Source organism: Bos grunniens, chromosome 2 (assembly GCF_055505025.1).
Source record: "Bos grunniens cultivar Pamir isolate PY7600 chromosome 2, Bosgru_T2T1.0, whole genome shotgun sequence".
In the NCBI taxonomy this organism is placed as follows: domain Eukaryota; kingdom Metazoa; phylum Chordata; class Mammalia; order Artiodactyla; family Bovidae; genus Bos; species Bos grunniens.
The window spans coordinates 131203986-131228371 of NC_141166.1; the positions used below are offsets into that span (position 1 = coordinate 131203986).

At 41.5% G+C, this 24386-nt stretch overlaps 1 long non-coding RNA gene across 1 annotated transcript in view; it reads right to left on the bottom strand.

The window, feature by feature from the left end:
* Nucleotides 1-12603: 12603 nt before the first annotated feature.
* LOC147378756 (uncharacterized) overlaps nt 12604-24386 on the bottom strand; it is a 73913-nt gene continuing 62130 nt past the window's right edge. Inside the window, exon 2 of the long non-coding RNA XR_015153244.1 lies at nt 12604-13552. This is a non-coding gene — a long non-coding RNA (uncharacterized LOC147378756). The remainder of the gene's footprint in view (nt 13553-24386) is intronic.

Genomic DNA, 24386 nt, shown 5'->3' on the forward strand with positions numbered 1-24386 from the left:
CGGCCGCTGTCCAGCCCCCGCCCCGCCGGGCTCCGCCCCGTCTCCCCCTGGAGGCTCTTGGGCCCGCTCTAACCCCGGAGGGTGCGGGCCCGAAAGGACCGTCTGTGCAGAAACCTGCCCTGACCCCCGACTGCCGGGTTTTAGGGCTCAGTTTCCAGAGTTCCCTTGCGTGACATCCCAGGAAGGCTAGGGCAGTTCAGTTCAGTCGCTCCGTCGTGTCCGAGACCCCATGGACTGCAGCGCGCCAGGCTTCCCTGTCCATCACCAACTCTTGGAGCTTGCTCAAACGCCTGTCCATCCAGTTGGTGATACTATCCAACCATCTCATCCTCTGCCGTCCCCGTCTGCCGTCAATCTTCAGCAACCCCCTTTACTTATAAAAAAATAAAAATCAATTCATCTTTCATTTTCCTTTTTGTTTATAACAACAAATTTGCAATTTGGTTGCTTAAATAGACTGACTTCTCACATTTCAGTACAAAGAGCATGTAAAACAGTCTCTCGGAGAAGACTCTTGAGAGTCCCTTGGACTCCAAAGAGACCCAACAAGTCCATTCTAAAGGAGAGCAGTCCTGGGTGTTCATTGGAAGGACTGATGTGGAAGCTGGAACTCCAATACTTTGGCCATTTGATGCGAAGAACTGACTTATTTGAAAAGACCCAGATGCTAGGAAAGATTGAAGGCAGGAGGAGAAGGGGACCACAGAGGATGAGATGGCTGGATGGCATCGCCGACTCAATGGACATGAGTTTGGGTAAACTCCGGGAGTTGGTGATGGACATGGAGGCTTGGCATGCTGCAGTCCATGGGGTCGCAAAGAGGCGGACACGACTGAGCGACTGAACTGAACTGAAAACATTCTCTCACCAATATAACATACCCCTTGAAACTAGCTTGTGTGTGTGTGTGTGTGTAAAAAGATACAGAGAACAGATTGGTGGTTGCCGGAGAAGGGGTGGGGAGACGAGGGAACTGGGTGAAGGTGGTCAAAAGGTGGAAATTTCCATTTATAAGTTCTAAGGATGTAATGGTGACTTAAGTTAACAATACTGTAACCTATATTTGAAAACTGCTGGCAGCAGATCTTAGAAGTTCTCATCATTTAAACAAAAGCGTGCAACTGTGAGGAAGTGGATGTTAAATAAATTGATTATATTTACAGTATATACATATATCAAATCCCTATGTTGTACCCCTAAAACAAGCACAATGTTATATGTCAGTATCTCAATAAAACTGGAAAAATATCTTGAGTGGTTTTAATAGCAATAATGAGTAGAGAACTCCTAGTCTGAAACACCGTTAAACTGTACTTTTTTTTTTAAAGGCACAGATCCTCTTCAGGCCTTGGAAACCCATTAATGTGATTCAGTATTTCACAACACTAAACATTCAGTAGAACAAGAGCTCATTTCCTCTTTTCTAATTTTGGGCTTCTGCGAAGATACTCCAGAGAACCCAATTGTGACAGAAATGATCCTCTAAAAATAGTTTAGCCTCATTTCCCCCAAAGGTCTGAGTAAAACCCACTAGACTTTCCCTGGCTTCAAAGTAAAGTTAAACCAACTGCCTTCAAACCCCTGGTGCCATGTGTACACCCAATTATTGCTTTCTGCAAATTCAGAAATCTTATAAAGAACTCTTAGAGTTCAGAAATCTTGTAAGGGGCTCTTGGGGAGGATGATTTTTACAAACTGTTATTATTTGAACTCCTATCTTGTCTGACCCTGAAGACTACCTCCAGAGAAATAGCAGAGACCCTAACCCCACTTGCCCCTTGCACAACACTTTTTTCTAACCATATTTATTTTGATTTAGTCTAATTTTGAATGGCATTATGAAATGTGGCTAAAAGAAACAGGTATATTCTCAAATGACAGAAATGTTTTCCTACATCTGTATCAAGTAGAGGAATAAAAGGAAACAAGTGTGTATTAAATTAATATTTTAAGTGCTATTCATGTAGAATATTCTTAATAAATATCTTTAGCTTATTAAGGAAGCTAAATCAAAACACCACATTCTGCTTTAAAGGATAGCAATAAATATTTTCCTAGAGATAACAGAATCTTAGAAGGTGACCATTTTATCACTGGGGGACTATGATGAAATTAAACTAAACCTCCCCAAAACTTTCTCTCTTATGAAAACCGCTCATATGAAAATAGATAAGCTTTGTGGTGACAGTGGCAATGAAGGGGGGAAAAAGATACTAAAGAACTGTGGAGAGAGAAATACAAGAAGACAGAGTAAGGAGAGTAAGATTAAGAGTAAGGAGAGTGGTCAGATTTAGGAAAACTCACGGGTTCTTTCACATCATTATGGAATACTGCTTCCTTTTCATGAGAAGCAGATGGGATTAACAATCTGTGATTAGTGCAGTCTATTGTGCTTAAATTACATCAGCATTTGTGGTGCCTTTCTAGAAGACAATGATACTGATTAAACAAACCAAACCAATACCAAATCCATATAAACAAGACTCCTGCAGAATCTTCTGTTCAAAGCTTTCTGGGATATTATACAGGTTTGCTTTCTATCTTTCTGTTAGAAAACAGAATATGTTGGCCTATCAGTGGATCAGTGAGGTAAGAAAGTTGTAATTGGGGGTTGCCATTATACTTGCCCAGGTGATATAAGACAATTAATTGTACCTAGATTTTAACACCAGCCAATACATTTCTACCCCAAAAGAGATGCTTGAAAAAGGACAAAACTCATTGTCTATTTGAAGAAGTTGCCCAATTGTATTGCCTACAGATTTCAGCTATGGATTTCCAGTAAACACTCTGTGGCAAACTCTAAGACAAACAAAGCACTGCCTGTCTGGAACTCATAGATGAGGAAGACGTTAGAACTCTCGGCAGAATGCTAGTGGTGTGGGTAATATTTAAATATTTAACGCTGTAAAGGCAGATTCCCAGGACATACCCTCCTGAGACTGAGTCAGTCCATTTGGCATAGAGACCCAAATGTCTCTTCTTAATATTTACCCCAAGTAATTAAAAAATATTAGGACTATGAGTTTTATAAGTTTCATGCTTGACTGGAAGTAGAATTTGGGGCAAGTTTGTAATCACAACTAAAATACCGTGTGTGCATTTTATGTAATTCATATTGCTAGAATATGACATCTACTTATTTTTTTCAAAAACCAATACATAATAAGTGACCCAAGTTCTTTAATTCCATTTGACTATTTTCACATAATGTGATAAAGACTGCAATTCAAATTTCAGCCTCTGCGTTTTTATTTCTGGAGTTCTTGCTCTTTGTAATTAATTTTCTGTAACTGTCACAGGGTTATAATCAGTCATTATGAATCAGAAGTAAAATTTAGTTCATGTCAGAAATTATTTAGGAACTTTCACTTGGTTTCTAGGTTGGTAGAAGGTTTAATTAAATGAATTAGAAGAAAACAGGCAAAGTTCTGTTACTTTGGATTCTTCCATAAAGGAAGATTTAGAAAGACTGTAATGATACCCAGCAATGCCACAAAGATTACAGAAGCTGTATGTCGTCATTTATTTAACAATTCCCATTTTTAGAATTTTATACATCAAGAGAAAAAAAACAGGTTGTTCAAGATTTTCTCATAAAAGAATAGAAAGAGACACTGACTTGTTGGATCATGTTTTTTGTAGCATGTTTCATCTAGAAAATACTTTGAAATTGACTTGCCATATCCTAGCTCAGTAACTTTAATAATTCACATCAGATAGGTAGCTTTTCAGTATGAATAAATGATGTTGGGAAGGATTAGAATAACCATAATTTATTAAGAAATACATCATATGTTCTCTAAATTGCTAAAGACCTTGATAAAACATAATTGGTCAAATGCAATCTTTCTGTTCAAATTGAGAGCTGTGGTATTCTTTAAAGTAGTGGTTCTCAGATTTTGGTATGGTTGAGTCGCATCTCCAAAGATCTTTATTTATTAGGTCCGTGCAATGACGTAGGAATCCACGTTTACAATTCTAAGGCAAATAGTCTTCGGACCATACTGTACAAGTCGTGGGGAAAAAATATTCAAGTGTTTGATGATTAGTTGACGATGGCTGGAAAACAGTTATCTATAGGAAACGATGTTCTTGGTTAATCTGAGAAAAAGAAGGTAGAAGAGTTGCAGTTTTCTAAGAGTTAACTGAAGGAACTAAGATATAGAAAAATAGTCACCAGTTATGTTATGTTTTCAAAGAAATGAGCAAAAAAGAAATAGGTTTAAATTGCAGTGAGTAAGCTTAAGATTGCATGTGTTAATAGATAGATTTTCCCAGCACTGGGATCCTAGTTTATCTCTTACATGGATACCATCCAATCCCACACTCCAGTTGACTTGTTCCTAAAGAATCTCTGCCAAAGCTTTCTTTTCTGCCAACTCACCCTTAGGAAACTTTTTTTCTTAATCAGCTATTCTCTACAATCTAGGTGAGCCGCCCCCCTCCACCCCTCTGGAGTAGTCACTATGAGAACAATTTAGAGTGAGATAACTAAATGTGAAAGGCTTTTCTTCTTTCAAGGAAAGCTTTAAACTGCAGATATCCTTTCAGATGGGCTTCCTTGGGTGGCACTAGTAGTAAAGAACCCACCTGTCCGTGCAGGAGACATGAGAGACCCGGGTTCGCTCTCTGGTCGCATTCCTGGAAGGGGATGGCATAGCAACCCACTCCAGTATTCCTGCCTGGAGAATCCCCATGGACAGAGGAGCCTGGCAGGCTACAGTCCATAAGGTTGAAAAGAGTCGGACATGACTGAAGTGACTTAGCCCACATGCACCCATCCTTTCAGTTAAGTTCTTTAACTGCCTTTATTAGTCATTTATTGACAATGTAGAAGATCTGTGTGTATTTAAGGAGCATTGGTGGTATAGTTGTGAGCATAGCCGCCTTCCAAACAGTTGACCTGGGTTCGATTCCCAGCCAACGCAGCGGGCTAACCTTTGTGACTTCTCTCGTGGCTCAGCCAGTAAGGAGTCTGCCTGCAATACAGGAGACCCAGGTTCAATCCCTGGGTTGGGAAGATCCCCTGGAGAAGGAAATGGCAATCCACTCCAGTATTCTTGCCTGGACAGAGGAGCCTGACAGGCTACAGTCCATGGGGTCTCAAAGAGTTGGACACGACTGAGCAACTTCACTTCAGCTCAAACAGAGATTTTCCTCTTGTTTTCAGTTTCCACTAGGTACGTCAGAACTTCCCCCGTGGTCAAAGGCTACTCAGAAAAATCCTTCAATCAATATTCTTTCATGTGTTTTTGGAAGAACTTAAATCTTTTGTAAAAAGAGTATGTGGAGCTGGGACATGGAGATAAATAGTCTCAGATTTTGTTCTTCTGCTGTTTCTCTTCCCTCTCCAAATCAGACCTTAAGAGCCTCCATTTCCAATATTACTGTCTGTTCGTATTCTGTATCTGGCTGGACCCAAGTGTATTATGGAATTGTTATACAGATTTTTGACTTCTTTATTTTCCCAGGATGTTATAGTGACCATGGGCGTGGAAAGACAGTGTAAACCACTGCTAGGAAGAAATTTATGTTTAATTTATAATAAAATAATACTTTTATTTTTTGAAGAAAATTGACACAAGAAAGTCTATCTGTTCTGAGTAGTTTCTATAACAAAACCATAATTTCTAAATTGGTCACATTTCAATAGTTTGTGGAGAGTATAAATAATTCAACCAATATACTTCTGCTGCTGCTGCTGCTAAGTCGCTTCAGTCATGTCCAACTCTGTGCGACCCCATAGATGGCAGCCCACCAGGCTCCCCCACCCTTGGGATTCTCCAGGCAAGAACATTGGAGTGGGTTGCCATTTCCTTCTCCAATGCGTGAAAGTGAAGTCGCTGAGTCGTGTCCGACTCCTTGCGACCCCATGGACCGCAGCCTACCAGGCTCCTCCGCCCATGGGATTTGCCAGGCAAGAGTACTGGAGTGGGTTACCATTGCCTTCTCCGTAAAAAAAAAAAAAAAAAAAACCTGTTTAACATAAAGGATACCTATTACACAAAAAGGAGAATTTCAACAAGATCCTCTCACATATATTATTCACATTGATAAAGTATCAAAAAGAATCTATAATATTTCCAGTGATTATTATATCTAGTAATGAGTAGATAGAGGGAAAAACAAGGAAAAGTCAATTAAGAACCAGGAGAGATAGTGAAATGAAAGGCAAAGACAGTAACCTCTTAATCCTAAAACAGATTCTTACTGAAATTCTCCTTTTTGTGTAATAGGTATCCTTTATGTTAAACAGGTTTTTTTTTTTTACTTGTAATACTTAAATATCCACTGTAAAACAAAAGATTTAGAAAGCACTGCAAAATAAATGGATAGCCCAATGAGTTGTTATAAGGCCAGTACGCCTGTAGCCAAGAGTATTTCAGAAGTCCCCCATGTGCCTCATTCCAAATTCAAGTCACCTCCTGCCCCTCAAAGCATTCACCATCCTGATATTCACAGCGATCATTTCCTTTGTTTCCTTACAGTTTATGGCACCCAAATGCACATCCATAGACATTTTTACCCATTAAAAAGTTGTTTTGGATATGCCTTTTAAGTCTCTCTTGTACTGCTTCACTCTTCTATCCTTGGTATTTCCTTCAAACTGGCACCTGGGTTCAGAGACTTCCCTGGACTTGCTTTTATTCCTTTGGGTAAGACTAGAGGTGTGTTGTGTTCTTTCCTGAGGAATCATACAATGTCTGGTTTATTCTTATTTTGTGATACTTCTAACTATTGGTATCTAGATCCATTGGGGGTTACAGAATGGTGACATTCAAATTCCATCATTTCTTTTTCACTATTAGCTGATATATTTTGATAAGGAGACATTATCTCTCATCTACTATTTGGTTACCCAGTGATACATTTCACATGGAAAATGTAGGATAGGTGCTCAGGTTTTTTTCTCCACCAGTTTATTGTCCTCCTCTAAAGGTCACCAATTCTTTTGTTTTTAAAAATATTGTCATGAACTCATGATTTCAACATATTTGATAAAATTTCAATCAATAGCAATTATTACTTATTATTATTATTATGTTTTTGCTCGTATTGTCCTATCTTTGGCCAGCAGGATTCTCTTCAGGTTGGCTTCTGAGTCCTTTCCATATGACTTGATTTGATAACTTCCTTGATTTTTAATAACAGATGTCTATGTTCATCTTATATGCATCCTGCGCCAGACAAGAACTCAGTCCTGTTTCCATAAGTCTTGATTTCTTCTATGATTTCTAGACCACAATCTGGGTGGTAATGCTTATTGCTCCTGAGTTGGCTACTTATTGCTATTTGGCCTTTTCAGTGGCAGAGTTAGGGAATCTATCTATTGATTAGTATACATATAGGTACAATTTTACAAATAAAATACTGATATTTCCAATTAAAAGTCAGTGCTGTTTTTAGTTGCTCAGTCGTGTCTGACTCTTTGCAGCCCCATGGATTGTAGCCCGCCAGGCTCCTCTGTCCATGGAAATTTCCAGGCAAGAGTACTGGAGCGAGTTGCCTTTTCCTACTCCAGGGGATCTTCGTGACCCAGGTATCGAACCTACATCTCTTGCATCTCCTGCATTGGCAGGCGGGTTCTTTACCACTAGCGCCACCTGGGAAGCCAAAAGTCAGTACTGTGAGATTTTAACCTAGTCAATTTTATACTTTTACTTCATCTGTCTCTCTCTTCCTCCATAACAAGATTTCTAGTTTCCAAGGGTAGGGTAGATGGTGGAATTGTAATATCCCATAACACTCATTTACAGTATCCCACACTGCATACAGAACAGGCTTAGAATAACTATACACATATCACCACCACCAGTATAATTACAAAGGACAGCTCAGGACTTCCCTGGTGGTCCAGTGGTTAGGAGTTTACCTTCCAATGTGGGAGACACTGGTTTGGTCCCTGGCTGGGGAGTTAAAATCTGACATGCCTTGCAGCCAAAAAAACAAAACATAAAATAGAAGCAATATTGTAACAAGTTCAATAAAGACTTTTAAAAATGGTCCGCATTAAAAAAAATCTTTTACATGTTTCAATGCCATTCTCCCAAATCTTCCCACCCTCTCCCTCTCCCACAGAGTCCATAAGCCTGTTCTATACATCAGTGTCTCTTTTGCTGTCTCGTATACAGGGTTATCGTTACCATCTTTCTAAATTCCATATATATGCGTTAGTATACTGTATTGGTGTTTGTCCTTCTGGCTTGTGAAATGTCATGTATGAAACGAGATGCCAGTCCAGGTTCAATGCACGATGCTGGATGCTTGGGGCTGGTGCACTGGGACGACCCAGAGGGATGGTATGGGGAGGGAGGAGGGAGGAGGGTTCAGGATGGGGAACACATGTATAATTTTTTTTTAATTAAAATTGAATAAAAAAAAAAAACTTAAAAAAAAATAAAATAAAAATAAAAAAAATCTTTTAAATAAAACAATGGCTTAAATTTTTTTTCATATGCTCTCCTCACCCTCATCCTATTTTTATAGTTATACTATATCTACATTATGTGCAAATATAGCTTTTACATATTATACTCTTTTAATTCTCATTTAGCATTAGTTCTTCAGATAACTGTTTTTATGTCCACCACCAATTCTTCTACTAATGTCTATCTAATCATTTTGATTGTTTAAAACTCATCCTCCTCTAGATTCTTCAGGAAGGGCTAATGTGAACAATACTCTCTGAATCCTTGCATAATGATAACTGTTGTTCTGTGCCTTTTATAGTTGAAAGTCGGTTTTGCAGTATATAAAATCCTTGCTTTACATTTTATTCCTTGTGTCTCTTAAATACGTTATTCCATTTTTTCCTGGCATAAAGTATAGCTGTCAAAAAAACCTGATGATAATCTACATTTTTTCACCTTTTAAGTCACTTTTGGTTTTGATTGGATACTCAATGAAAGTTTTTTCTTTAAAGTTCATTCATTTTGCTAGAAATATGTCTTGGTGTTGATAATTCTGGGTCAACATTCTCAGCTACACAGTATGTTCTTTTTTTTAAATATATGACTTCATATAGTTTTTTATTAAAGAAAATTTCTCTTTAATTATAATTTTTAGTATTTGTTTTGTCCCCTTATTTTGCATTTCTTCTTCAAAAATTAGAGATATTATCCTGTTCATTGTTTCTCTTAGACATAACTTTGCAAGACATTTGGCCTCAATACTTATCTGTTCCTCATTTTTATGTAAAAATGGCTTTCCAGAACTTTTAGCAGGATACATGGCTTTGAGTGACTTTTCTAACTGCACAAACTCTTCTGTGGTTTTCAAGAAGTGTTACGAAGAGTCACCTTGCTTTATGAGGTTTCCAGATTCTGTTCCCTTCCACCACTTTTATTTGACCTCCTCTCTGTTGTTCTCTGCCCAGCTCAGTTCTGACTCCACTTTCAGCATTTCCCTTCAGCGTGACCCTCCGTCCTGGAAGGCAGGTCAGTCTCTAGGGCAGCTTAAGCGCCTTCAGTCTTCTAGCAGACCCCTTGCACTCACCACCTACTGGATTGGACAAAACGTGCCCACTCGCTTTCCAATAAACAGCCCTTGCTATCTAGGGATTCTCTTCTCAAGTCCACTAAAGTCCGTCAAACTTCACTGCTTCTTTCGGCTTTTCCTGCCCACGTGTTGAAAGGATTCAGGTTTTGCAGCTGTTGGTGGTCTGTCTGCCCTCACTCACATGTATTTTGAAGTTTGTATAGATGCCTTGTAGCCAAGCATCAGTATAAATGTTGTCCATGGGATTTTAAGTTTTGCTAAGTTGTTGTTCTCTATGATTTTATGTTAAGATTTAGATTAAAAATTACACTGCTGCTGCAGTCATCTCCCTAGAGCCCACCACATAAACTATTCTCTTTAAGTAAAGCCCAGATTTTCACAAGAATTAGGAACAAAAATTATTAATAACTTCCTAAGCTTTGATAATTTTATTATAACTTCAGCAGGGTTTAGAAAATGTATTCTCCATGTTATAAAATCCTAAGCACTTTGGAGCAATGTAATTTTTGTTTTACTTCTCGTGCAATTAAAGAGAGAACATTTCTTTGTTTCTGAACAGGTGCTCCATGTATTAATGGAAACCAACCTTATATAAACCTTTGGTATAAGGCAAGTATAAGCTGATGATCAAAGAAATGATAATTTTCATTGTAGTAAAAAAGGAGGTGTGTTTGCACAGTGTTTTCATGTATGTTATCTTATTTCATCCTCAAAATAACTCTCTTAGAGAGGTACTGTTATGAGTCCCATCTTTCAGAAGAAGCAGTTCAGCTTAGAGGACTTAAAAGACTTGTTTCAAGACACTGGCTTTGGGACTCTTAACCCGTCTACGTGTTTACTTGTCCTCTGAGGGCTCAGTTTGGGAGAGATCCCTGTGCAGCCACACGGGAGGAAGTGGAAACTGCTTGGCAAGCTCTATGGTCAAATACTTCTTGAGGACCCACAGGGTGACAGGTGCTGCAGGCAGATCTCCCTCACAGGCTGGCCAAGAGCCTTGTCTAGCCCCTTAGAGCCGTAGGAGACAGAGCGGCATTTGAACCTGAGTTTCTAAACTCCAGCGCCTGTGGTTTGCTTTTGCCTGCTAGCTAAGGTCAGTGCCAGAAGGCGCTTTGTGTGACCTGCAGCGCTTAGAGGGCTCCACGTGGCATCGCAACACCTGCATGTTGCTGGACATGAGTTGCTTCACTTCGTGGCAGATGTGAAAGGACAGGGTCAGCACTTCTGGAGCTTGCAGCACAGCTCTTCCGGGGTTTACTTGGCATACTCTGAACAGCAGAGAAGAGAATCCTGTCCCAACCTCCAGGCAGCCTCTTATCGCATGCTAATCTCTTACCTTAAAATCCATGCACTTTTTATTATTATTTTAAAAATTTTGTTTGTGCTGGGTCTTCACTGCAGCACACAGGCTTCTCTAGTTGTGGCCCTTGGTCTTCTCTTGTTGCCCAGTACAGGATCTAGAGTCTGTGGGCTCAGGAGTTGCAGCGTGCTTGGGTTTAGTTGCCTCGGGGCATGTGGGATCTTAGCTCTCTGACCAGGGATCAAACCTGTGTCCCCTTTTAATAAATTACCCTAGGAGAGAAGGGGGCAGGCTGCAAGAGAGTGAATGGTCCTGAGGGGAGCAGAGAAAATCTGGCCCCAGGGAAAGGGCGTGCAAGCTCCCAGGAAAACAGTGGTAATGGGTCCTGGGAACCTCATTGCCTCATCGCCTGGAAGGCAGATTCTTAACCACTGGACCACTAGGGAAGCCCCTCGTGCAACTTTTAAATTCTACTTCACAATATATGTGTGCTATTGAATACAAAAAGCATATTTTCCATACACATCAGCAAGTAAAATTTTTGTTATAAGGAGGCACAGACTGTTCTCGGATGGCTCTTAGTATCTCCTGGCACATTACATACTCCTAAAGTGCTCCTCAGTTTGAAAGCATAAGAAGAAATACAGACATGTAGACTGGGGCTCCATCTTGGGAGTTTGAAGGTTTTGCTGAATCTCTGGACTTTGTTCTGTAGACACTGAGGGTCCAATAAAGCATTTCAAGAAAGAAAGGGAACGGGTCAGTTTTGTCTTAGAGGAATGGTTCTGAATTTCCTTGAACACCATCTATAGTAAGAAATACATATTACATGCCAATTCATATGCATATTATATATTCAGTTCAGTTCAGTCACTCAGTCGTGTCCAACTCTTTGCAACCTCATGAACCGCAGCACACCAGGCCTCCCTGTCCATCACCAGCTCCCGGAGTCCATCCAAACCCACATCCATCAAGTCGGTGATGCCATCCAACCATCTCATCCTCTGTCGTCCCCTTCTCCTCCTGCCCTCAATCTTTTCAGATGAGTCAATTCTTTGCATCAGGTGGCCAAAGTACTGGAGTTCCAGCTTCAACATGAGTCTTTCCAATGAACACCCAGGACTAATCTCCTTTAGGATGGACTGGTTGGATCTCCTTGCAGTCCAAGGGACTCTCAAGAGTCTTCTTCAACACCACAGTTCAAAAGCATCAGTTCTTCAGCGCTCAGCTTTCTTTATAGTCCAACTCTCACATCCATACATGACAACTGGAAAAACCATAGCCTTGACTAGACAGACCTTTGTTGGCAAAGTAATGTCTCTGCTTTTTAATATGCTGTCTAGGTTGGTCATAACTTTCCTTCCAAGGAATAAGCGTCTTTTAATTTCATGGCTGGATCACCATCTGCAGTGATTTTGGAGCCCAGAAAAATAAAGTCAGCCATTGTTTCCACTGTTTCCCCATCTATTTGCCATGAAGTGATGGGACCAGATGCCATGATCTTCGTTTTCTGAATGTTGAGCTTTCAGCCAACTTTTTCACTCTCCTCTTTCACTTTCATCAAGAGGCTCTTTAGTTCTTCTTCACTTTCTGCCATAAGGGTGGTGTCATCTGCATATCTGAGGTTCCTGATATAAATAAAAATTTGATGAAACTTTACTTACCTTTATATTGTCCACCCTAACCTCGTTCATCTAGGAAAAGTTAATGCAATCCACTAAATTGGTTGCACAACCGCTACTGCACTGCACTTCAGGTAACCAGAGAATTTATATACTTCATTAATATTTCAAATGGAACAGAACTGTACTCATTCAGAAAACACTTTAATGCTTCTTCCAGGAGGGTTAGAGAGGTTACTGGGAAGGAAGAGGCAATGAGGTTCCCAGGACCCATCAACCCATTACCACTGTTTCCTGGGAGCCTGCACGCCCTTTCCCTGGGGCCAGATTTTCTCTGCTCCCCTCAGGACCATTCATTCTCTTGCAGCCTGTCCCCTTCTCTCCTAGGATAATTTATTTCAAACAGAACCTTCTCCAATCATCCCACTTGAGAAGGCCCGATAAGTGGGAGAGAGTAATCTGTGTCTTGAACTTTCACCCTCCCCCAGATAGAGAACACCTGAGGGCAGAACGTAGCACGTCGTGATCGGCAGTAGTTTGCTAAGCTGCCGAGACCAAGTGCTGGAGACCCGGTGATTCACACAACAGAAACTGATTTTCCCGCAGCTCTGCAGGCTACCATTCAAGATTAAGATGTCAGCAGGGTTGATTTCTTCTGAGGCCTCTCTCGTTTGCTTGTAGACGGCTAACCTCTCCCTGTGTCTTCATGGGATCTTCCTTCCGTGTGTGTCTCTGTGCTAATCTCTTATAAGGAGACCCAGTTGGACTGAATTAGGGCCCACTCATAAGTCATCAGACACGACTGAGCGACTTCACTTTCACTTTTCATGTTCATGCATTGGAGAAGGAAATGGCAACCCACTCCAGTGTTCTTGCCTGGAGAATCCCAGGGACGGGGGAGCCTTGTGGGCTGCGTCTATGGGGTGGCACAGAGTCGGACACAACTGAAGAGACTTAGCAGCAGCAGCAGCATAAGATGTCATGTGCAAACTGAAGAGACTTAGCAGCAGCAGCAGCATAAGATGTCATGTGCACTTAATTACCTCTTTAAAGACCCAATTTCCAAATACAGTCACATTTTGAGGTACTCGCGTTTAGGACTTCAACATATGAAGGTGAGACAAAATTCAGCCTGTAAAAAATTAATGAAGAGAAATCTCAGTTAAGTAGAGTCGAGAGACCAGAAGGGGGAGCTCTCACGCCCTCGGATGAGCCCAATAGGAAGAAGAAAGACTTCTTCCCTGCTAAGAGCCCAGCCCATGACAGTCAGAACTCACCCGCTGAAAAGCCATGGACTCTCTGCTTACTATGCCTGCTTGCCCCCGCACTTCTTCCCCACCATAAGAGTTCTCTTCTCCATTTTTGTGGGGCACTTGCATGTGAGGCTCACCATGGTTGCACACTGTGAACTGCAACTCATTGTTAATACTAAATAAGCCCATTTTTGCTGCAGAAATAACTAGCAGTCTATTTGTTTTAGGTTAGTCCACAGCACCATTTATGTTTATTTTTTATAAAGGAATCAAATTCAGTCATTTTTATGTTCTACAAAATAAATGCCAAAATACTAGCATTACAAACAACATCACAGCTATTCTCATAATATAATGAGTTCAGTTACTTAATTGTATTTTGGATAGATAGATTTTCCATTTTAGTGCCCCCCCCCCACCCCAGGAGAGTCTTGGAGGCTACCAACTTTACTTTTTAAGAATAAGAAGGTCTTAGTTTTTTATTTTACTTATTAAAAAAGTACTGTATACTTAACTGCTGCCCAACTGTTTCATCTTACCCTTGACTGGATGTCCTCAACACACACACACAAAAAAATGCATGAAAAGCTGGTACATGTTAATTAAAAGATTTCAGTAAAAGAAAAGAGAAAGACAAGAAATCTTTTATTTGGGATTCACTGGGCTGACTGAAAAGAAAAAAATCTGACAAGCCCTTTCTCTCTTTGGGAAGTTCAGCAAGAAGCAAGCCCAGCAGATTGGAATTAGCTCAGAGGAAAAACACAGGCTAAGAACAGTAGCAACGGGACATGAACTCTAGCTAAGCTCTGGTCTGATAAGGCCACTTCTCAGCCAGGAAGCTCCTGTGATTACAGATGGACTGGGTGTCTCCTCCCGGGCCTGTGGTCCACAGACGGGCCTGTAGCACCAGACGGGGCTCTTCCTAGTCTGCATCCCGCAGCGCCAGTCCACAAGCCTCTCCTCCTGCCTCTTTCCTCTCTGTGGAGCTGCGAACACTCCCAGCTTCTGCCTCTGAGCTTCCCATTTAACATTTATTTCAGGAGGCTGCTGCGGGTGGGGGCCAGTGCCCTTGTTTCCAATTGGTTGACTGATTTATCAAACTCTCTAGACTCCCCACTCTATTCTTTGGCCGACTCCTTTTCAGCTCTCTGAATCTGTACTTCATTCTAGAGATGTGGTTGTTCATCAAGATGATCTCTATGATTCCTCTTCACCCTAATGTTATATGAATCTATTCTGCAGTTTCACACTTTCATGCAGATTAAAAAAAAAAAAAAAACTCCCATGTACAATTACAAAAGAAACTCAATATAGATACCATTGCCTAACAGATAGGAGGAGAAAAGTACCACCTTTCTTCTTTAAGCTTATTTTAGGTAGAAAATTTAAGCATATCTCATGATTACCTGTGGGTCTTCAACTTGCTCCTTTGTTCTGCCTTGGGCCACTCATTTATAGTGGCAACTCTGAGAGAGTTCACTGCTGGAACTACATGTAACCTGAAACATTCTCCTTCAGTGACACTGGCAGGTTCACCACTAATTATCCAGCTAACTCAGTTCAGTTCACTCGCTCAGTCATGTCAGACTCTTTGCAACCCCATGGACAGCAGCATGCCAGACCTCCCTGTCCTTCACCATCTCCTGGAGCTTACTCAAACTCATGTCCATTGAATTGGTGATGCTGTCCAACTATCTCATCCTCTGTTGTCCCCTTCTCCTCCTGTCTTCAATCTTTCCCAGCATCAGGTTTTTTTCCAATGAGTCGGCTCTTCTCATCAGGTGCCCAAAGTATTAAAGCTTCAGCTTCATCATCAGTTCCTCCAATGAATATTTCCTTTGATTGATTGGTTTGATCTCCTTTAGGATTGACTGGTTTGATCTCCTTGCAGTCCAAGGGACTCTCAAGAGTCTTCTCCAGGACCACAGATCAAAAGCATCAATTCTTTGGCACTCAGCCTTCTTTATGGTCCAACTCTCACATCCATATGTGAGAAAAACCATAGCTTTGACTATACGGACCTTAGTTGGCAAAGTGATGTCTCTGCTTTTTAATATGCTGTCTAGGTTTGTCGTCGGGCTAACACACATATAATTCTGAAAAACGTCATCGAAAAAATTCAAAATGACTATCTGTGAGATGGCATTATCAGCAATGCTTTGTTTTTCAAAATTAGAATTGCTAATAAATTATTTTCTAATGCTTTTTTGTATGAAATTAAAAGATGCTTACTCCTTGGAAGGAAAGTCATAACCAACCTAGATAGCATATTCCAAAGCAGAGACATTACTTTGCTAACAAAGGTCCGGCTAGTCAAGGCTATGGTTTTTCCAGTAGTCATGTATGGATGTGAGAGTTGGACTGTTAAAAAGGCTGAGTGCCGAAGAATTGATGCTTTTGAACTGTGGTGTTGGAGAAGACTCTTGAGAGTCCCTTGGACTGCAAGGAGATCCAACCAGTCCATTCTGAAGGAAATCAGTCCTGGGTGTTCTTTGGAAGGAACGATGCTAAAGCTGAAACTCCAGTACTTTGGCCACCTCATGCGAAGAGTTGACTCATTGGAAAAGACTCTGATACTGGGAGGGATTGGGGGCAGGAGGAGAAGGGGACGACAGAGGATGAGATGGCTGGATGGCATCACCGACTCGATGGACATGAGTTTGAGTGAACTCCAGGAGTTGGTGATGGACAGGGAGGCCTGGCATGCTGCAGTTCATGGGGTCGCAGAGAGTCGGACATGACTGAACGACTGAACTGAACTGAACTGATGGATATTTTCTTAAGATAGTTACATTTGCAAAATGGCTTTGTACTGTTTTCTCTTTGCGCCCACTTGTGGCCCACACATGCCTGGCCTCCTCCTCCTTGCTGACTCACAGGCCCAGGCTCTGCCCACACTCACACTCAGTGACCTGGCACCCACTGTCCAGCTCTCCTGTGTTCTCCTACAAGTCCACCCACGCACCTGCTCTCCTTCACACAGGTAGACACATTCATGCTTCCACTGCTCAGCAGCCAAAGCACAAGCATGGCTTAAGGGAGGGGAAGAATAATGTTTCCAATGATCATCATGTTTTATTTAATTAGCAAGCTCTATTCACACATGAATAGTTTACAAACAGTTCTTTGATTCTTAAACTACTCCTCCAAAACCCCCTCATACACGATAATTGGGGTTTTTTATTAAAAAAAAAACCCTACCAAAATATATGTGTATGTTCATGTTGCAATTTTTTTCAGTGACAATATTTGTCCTTATCTTTTGTCCACACTGAAATATTTTACTCACATCTTGAAGTGAATGGGTATACCAATGAGACAGTGGCTTGTTGGGATGGTTATTTGTAATGCCAGTACCTGAGCTAAAGCTGGAATCAACAGGCTGCCTGACAAGATTAATTCGCTGTGGATCATGCCAGAGCAACTCCAGAGCCAACGCCAGAAACAAGGGTCAGCCCACTCATTAAAAGCCTGCCAAGGCATACTCTTGGGGAGGCAGGCCCCAGAGGAGGCGAGGAGGCCAGCCTGTACTCCCTGTGTGTATTTATAAGGCTACTAGAAAGGCCTTCCTCAAATCATCCTCACCCCGGTGTTGCCATGTCTACAATCCCAGCATTAGAGAGTCATTCCTGAAGCTTCTCAGGATTTAAAGTATGAAGAATTAGAAAGAGGCTGTTGGAGTTTCTTCCCATTTGTGGCAACTACTTTTATCTTTCCAAGGAGCTCAGATTATATGCCACATGGTGTGAACAGAATCTATTCTGCAATATTACAAATCCACTCTTTAATAGGAAATATGAGCATTAGGGTGGATTTTAAGAAGCACACAATTGAATTTGTGTTGATATTTTTTGGTTTTGGTTCGTTGTTTGGCTATCTCTATATTAAGTTGAAGTGCACTCCTTGAAGGAAGGCTAGGACCATTTCTCTTTCTTATTTATATTTCTGAGCTGTTGTTCAGTCGCTAAGCCATGTCTGACTCTTTGCGACCCCATGGACTGCAACACACCAGGCTTCCCTGTCCTTCACTATCTCCCTGGGTTTGCTCAAACTCATGTCTATTGAATCAGTGATGCCATCCAACCATCTCAACCTCTTTTGCCTCCTTCTCCTCTTGCCCTCAGTCTGTCCCAGCATCAGGGTCTTTTCCAATGAGTTGGTTCTTTGCATCAGGTGGCCAAAGTACCATGCCTAATAAGGCTGGAAAATTGCTGCCTATCCCTGGTAATTTCTCTTATCAATACTAAACCTTTAGAGCCAATTTTATTTTACTTTTCATCCACCATTATTTTACTCTTTATGTTGAATATAACTACTTTTTTCCTTTAAATTTCCACAATGTTGGGTCTACTGTCTAACATATCTAATCACTTTCTCTCTTGTATCATATTTAATCTTAGAGCTCATCATGGCTCATAAGGACTTTTAAGTTAATCTCTATATGATTTATACATCCTATGCAAAGATCCCTACATAAAAAAAACTCCTCACGTAGAAAGACGCAAGCAAAGTATGAAAAGCAAGAAATAAATGTCTCCTGGGCCACCCCACAGCGATCTGACTGCCACAATGTTGTTTCCAGCTGTGAGGTTCCAGCTAAAGATGGTAAAAGGAACACAGCACATTATCTCTTCTCAGCAGAAATCAGAAGAGGGGTTATAAATAGATGCAAGATTTCAATAAATATTTGGTGGAAAGAGGATGGAGGAAATTTAACTGGCCCAATGGGAAAGGAAGTCACAGTCTAAAGTATGTGTACTTGGGGATGCTGAAGATAAGCAAGATATTTCACCATGAAGAACCTGAAGGAGGCTCAGGACTTGCAGTCACCACATTTGGCAGAAAGTAAGGGTAAGGTGTGGGATGTAAAGCGGAAGTTGAAACCTTATATATGGGTCAGTCACCTACTCTTACAACCCCAGGCAGAGAAAATCAGGAGCCAAGCTACTCCTTCCTTCTTCAAGGAGGAAACTGAAGTCACTCAGTTGTGTCCCATTCTTAGCAACCCCATGGACTGTAGCCTACCAGGCTCCTCTGTCCATGGAATTTTCCAGGCAAGAATACTGGAGTGGGGTGCCATTTCCTTCTCCAGGAGATCTTCCTGACCCAGAAACTGAACCCAGGTCTCTGGCACTGTAGGCAGACGCTTTACCATCTGAGCCACCAGGGAAGTTGAGGAGGAGGAGGGATTTATTTCCTGGAGACACTCAGTAGGAAAGGCCTGGGCATCAGAGAAATCAGGTCTCTAGAAGACATGGGTAAGGCATGGGGATGTAAACAGCCAAGTGAACTGGAGGCCTGCACTGGGAATGGCTGGATCACCTGTCCCTCTCCACTGCCGTATCATCAAAGCACTGTTAATCAGGAAACTAACCCTGAGGCCAGGCTTCTTCAAACTGTGGGTTAGGAAATCAGTTTAATGGGTCATAATAAACACTGTCATTGGTTGGGCTCCCCAGGAAGCAGATTCTGAGACAGACTGAGAGTTTAGAACATTCATTGTATGCTAAGTCGTTTCAATCATGTCCCACTCTTTGCAACCCTATGGACTGTAGCCCATCAGGCTCCTCTGTCCATGGGATTCTCCAGGCAAGAATACAGGAGTCTGTTGCCATACCCTCCTCCAGGGTATCTTCCTGACCCAGGTATGGAACCTGGGTCTCTTACATGTTTCCTGCATTGGCAAGCAGGTTCTTTACTACTATTGACACCTGGGAAGCCCAAGAATATTCATCAGGGAGAGACTTTGGGATCAGAACTTGTAGAAGGAAACAAGAACTAGACAAAAGGGAAAGTAGGGCTGTGATTCAAGGTCCAGTGACTACTTCAGCCAAGCCCACAGGGGACACAGAAGCTAAAACAGCTCCTCAGAATTGTCCCCAGTCAGGCCAAAGTGGCCAGCCTTTATCCCCTTTATCCTTGATTGGGAGACTAGGTCTTTAAAGAGGCGAGTAAGTTCAACTGAGGCCCTCAGGGCAGAGCCCTAATTCCATGTGACTGGCGTCCTTACAAGAAGAGAAGGAAACATCTGGGGGTTGCTCAGAGAAGAGGCCGCGTGAGGCCACAGCGAGAAAGCGGCCATCTGCAAGCTAAGGACAGAGGCCTCAGGAGACAAGATCCCACACGCAGTGCGGTGCGTCCAAACAATAAAAGTAAGGAAAGGAATTCCCTGCTGGTCCAGTGGTTAAAGCTCCGTGTTTCCACTGCGGGGGCACGGATTCAATCCCTGGTCGCGGTGCTGATATCCCTCATGTCACACAGTGCAGCCAAAAAGAGAGAACAAAATGCTTACATCTTCACCCTAGAAGGCTGAGAAAATACATTTCTGTTGTTTAAGTCACCCAGTCTACGGTATTTTATTATGGTAGCCCTAGAAAATTAATATATTCCTCCCTTATTGGACGTATGACCTTGCGCATGTCAACTCTTTGAACCGAGGGAATCCCTGGAGGGGCTGACAGCTCAAGCCTGCCCACCAGCAGTCCTCAGCGACTGGGGCAACCAGGCTGTCACTGCAGAGGATATGACTGGTAAAACACAAGGTCTGTCACAAACATTCAAGAAAATAAAATTCAACAGACTAAACAGAAAATATCAGAGTGCATGTAGAAGAGATAAATATTGTTTCATGAAACTTTTCTGCATAAACATACACACATATATATATACACATATATATACGTATATACACACACACACGTGGGCATGCCTTGTATAAATGTACATATATATATGTGAACTAACATGATGAAAAATGATTTCTTTTTGCCAAAAATGTTTATAAGTCACTTCCTGAGGCAAGAAATTACAGGAATGTTTTTCTGAAAAAAGCTAAACAGACCCAGAGAAGTGTTGAAGTCCTTTAATGGACCAGAACCTGGTGGTCTGGAGTCGACCGATAAGAAAGTAAAGCAGAGAGAAAGAGGCTGATATTCCTTGGTTTACACAGGAAGCCAATAAAGCCCCTGGCATGGGGCTTGCTCTGTTCACGGAGGCCTCAGGCGCCCTCTCGATGGGGTGAAGGTGCAGAGCACCTTCTAGAGAGGGTTTTAGAAGCCAGGGCAGGAAAGTGAACTCAGAGAGCCTGCAGAGAAATAGCCTGAGAGAGAGAGAGAAAGAAAGAGAAAGACACGGGGACCAGAGCTCTGATGGAGCAAAGGTGTTTTAATCAACATGGTGTGGGCATATATACTGTAGTTATTTTCAGCAAAGATAAAGATTAAAATTCCAGACTTAACAAACATAGGCGATCCATATTAAAGAGAGAGAGAGAGTTGTAAATAATCACTTTTACCATATGGTTCACAAGAAGGAAGAGGGTACTTATAACCGTATAGAAAAACTAATGAAGGAAATGCCTGGATTCCTCAGCCCTGGGAGAGGCTTGCCTCTCCTCTTAATTCCTGAATATTCAGGAATTAATAAGGAACAGAGGATTCCTGACAGATCCAAAACAGTACACAGAAAGCCTCCTGTTAAATGCTTCCTGACAGAGAAAAAACAAAATGTTTTCTCTACCATCCAAAAGTGAACTGCTGCTGCTGCTGTTAAGTCGCGTCAGTCGTGTCCAACTCTGTGCGACCCCATAGACGGCAGCCCACCAGGCTCCGCTGTCCCTGGGATTCTCCAGGCAAGAATACCGGAGTGGGCTGCCATTTTCTCCTCCAGTGCATGAAAGTGAAACATGAAAGTGAAGTCGCTCAGTCGTGTCCGACTCCCAGCGACCGCATGGACTGTAGTCCACCAGGCTCCTCTGTCCATGGGATTTCCCAGGCAAGAGTACTAGAGTGGGGTGCCATTGCCTTCTCCGAAAAGTGAACTATCACCCTATAAACCCCATCCACACACACAGAGTTCCTCATTAGAGCAATACCAAAGAATGTTCAAACTGCTGTAAAACTGTGCTCTTTTCACACGCTAGCAAGGTTATGTTCAAAATCCTACAACGTAGGCTTCAACAGTACATGAACCGAGAACTTCCAGATGTACAAGCTAGATTTGGAAAAGGATTTGGAAAAGACCAAATTGCCAACATTCAATGGATCATGGAGAAAGCAAGGGAATTCCAGAAAACCATATACTTCTGCTTCGTTGACTATGCTAAAGCCTTTGACTGTGTGGATCACAACGAACTGTGGAAAATTCTTAGAGAGATGGGAATATCAGACCAGTTTAGCTGTCTCCTGAGAAACCTGTATGCAAGTCAAGAAGCAACAGTTAGAACTGGATTTAGAACAACAGACTGGTTCAAAATTGGGAAAGGAGTACTTCAAGGCTATATACTGTCACTCTGTTTATTTAACTTATATGCTGAGTACACCATGCGAAATGCTAGGCTGGATGAATCACAAGCTGGAATCAAGATTGCCAGGAGAAATATTGACAACCTCAGATATGCAGATGATACCACTCTAATGGCAGAAAGCGAAGAGGAACTAAAGAGCCTCTTGAGGAGGGTGAAAGAGGAGAGTGAAAAAGCTGGCTTAAAACTCAACATTCAAAAAGCTAACATCATGGCATTTTGTCTCATTGTGCCCGTGTGCTTAGTCGCTCAGTCACGTCCAGCTGTTTGCGACCATTTGGCCTGTAGCCCACAAGGCTCCTCTGTCCATGGAATTTTTCAGGCAAGAATACTGGAGTGGGTTGCCATTTTCCTCCTCCAGGGGATCTTCCCAACCCAGGAATAGAACGTATGTCTCCTGTGCCTCCTGAATTGCAGGCAGATTCTTTACCCACTGAACCATCAGGGAAACCCCATTTGCCATGCCTTTTCATGGCAAATAGAAAAGTAAAAAGTGAAAGCAATGACAGAGTTTCTTTTCTTGGACTCCAAAAGCACTGTGGACAGTGACTGCAACCATGAAATTAAAAGACATTTGCTCCTTGGAAGGAAAGTTATGACAAATCTAGACTGTATTGAAAAGCAGAGACATCACCTTGCTGACAAAGGTTCTTACAATCAAAGCTATGGTTTTTCCAGCAGTCACGTATGGATGTGAGAGTTGGTCCATAAGGAAGGCTGAGTGCCAAAGAATTGATGCTTTCGAATTGTGGTGCTGGAGAAGCCTCTTGAGAGTCCTTTGGACTGCAAGGAGATCCAACCAGTCCATTCTAAAGGAGATCAACCCTGAGTATTCATTGGAAGAACGGATGCTGAAGCTGAAACTCCAATACTTTGGTCACTTGATGAGAAGAGCTGACTTTTTGGAAAAGACCCTGATGCTGGGAAAGACTGAAGGCAAAAGAAGGGGCCGGCAGCAGATGAGATAGTTAGATAGCGTCACCGACTTGATGGACATGAATTTGAGCAAGCTCCAGGAGACAGTGCAGGACAGGGGAGCCTGGCGTGCTGCAGTCCATGGAGTCACAAAGAGTCAGACACACTCGTTATATAAACACTGAATAGTGATATAACTATATTGGGAGAATTAGAGGAGGGTATAAGAGGCCAAATCCACATCTGCTATGGAAAAGAGTAATAGATAACACCCGGAACTTTGAAAAATCAAGAAACAGCATTAGAAATGTGGAGATAAATACCAGAAGAAACGGCTGAGAGTGAGTGTGGTTGCTCTGGGGATGGAATTAGAACTAGAACTTGCAGACGATTCAGGGAAAGGTGATCTCTTTTTCTTTTAGGCATTGAAGAGAGATTTGGCTTTTTAAACTCTGTACGCTTGTAACTTAGATGAAAATAATATAAACAATTTCAGAAAGAAAAATAATACATGCATATTATTTTTGAGTTATGGAGGCAACCATTTTAAAAAGCTCTAGGGAGTCACAGGGATGTAATGAATACGTAGGGAATAGAGTTAGTAAGAGTTTAACAACTTTGGTGATGGATGGTAACTGGACTTACTGTGGCAATTATTTTGTAATGTACAAAGTATGAAATTATTATGTTGTATACCTGAAACTAATATTGTATGTTAAGTATAACTTAATAAATAAAAACTAAAGGGAAAGTCTGAAAGTTTTTTCCGGGGGACTGGGGGGGATGATAGAACCGGAGTTGATTTTCGCTATTAAAACAATTTGATTTTGTAGACTTGTGACAATATTACATTGAATAAAATTTTTAAATAAAAATAAAACAATTAATTTGCAGGAATGAATTCAGGCATGCAGACGCTTAGGAAGGGCTTTGATTCCTAAGCCTTGCTGCTTGCAGATTCCTCATCTTTGAAATCTTTCACATCTTCTTTACACAGTGTAAGCAGCTCATGAGAAAACATATCTGGAAGCTCCTGGTGGATTGAAAATGATCAATAAAGGTTCCCTTCTTTCCTCTCATAGATGAAGAACTCAGGCACTAGTGTTCAGGAGCATGAACTCTTTGAAATGCCTCTTTGCTTGACTCACAAGGACCCTCCCAGTACACTTTGGATATAAAAGGAATACCTAGCATGAACATATATAATGAAGTCATTAAAAAATATCCCATGTGAAATAAGAAATACCTTTTGTGTAATCTGGCTAGCTTTGCAATGAATCTATTTTTTTTCAACAATAAAGTGTAATACACACTTTACTTACATGACTTTTCTCAAGCCTTACTGATTTTTGAAAAAGTTCCAGATCCAAATTTTATCTAATAGTAATTAGAGCCAATTTATCCATTGTGGTTTCCCATTAAAGCTCAGCTTTAATGCTTAGGAAGGGGGGTTGAGATATTGATCCCTGCATTGCTTAGGGTAGGCAGGCACCCTG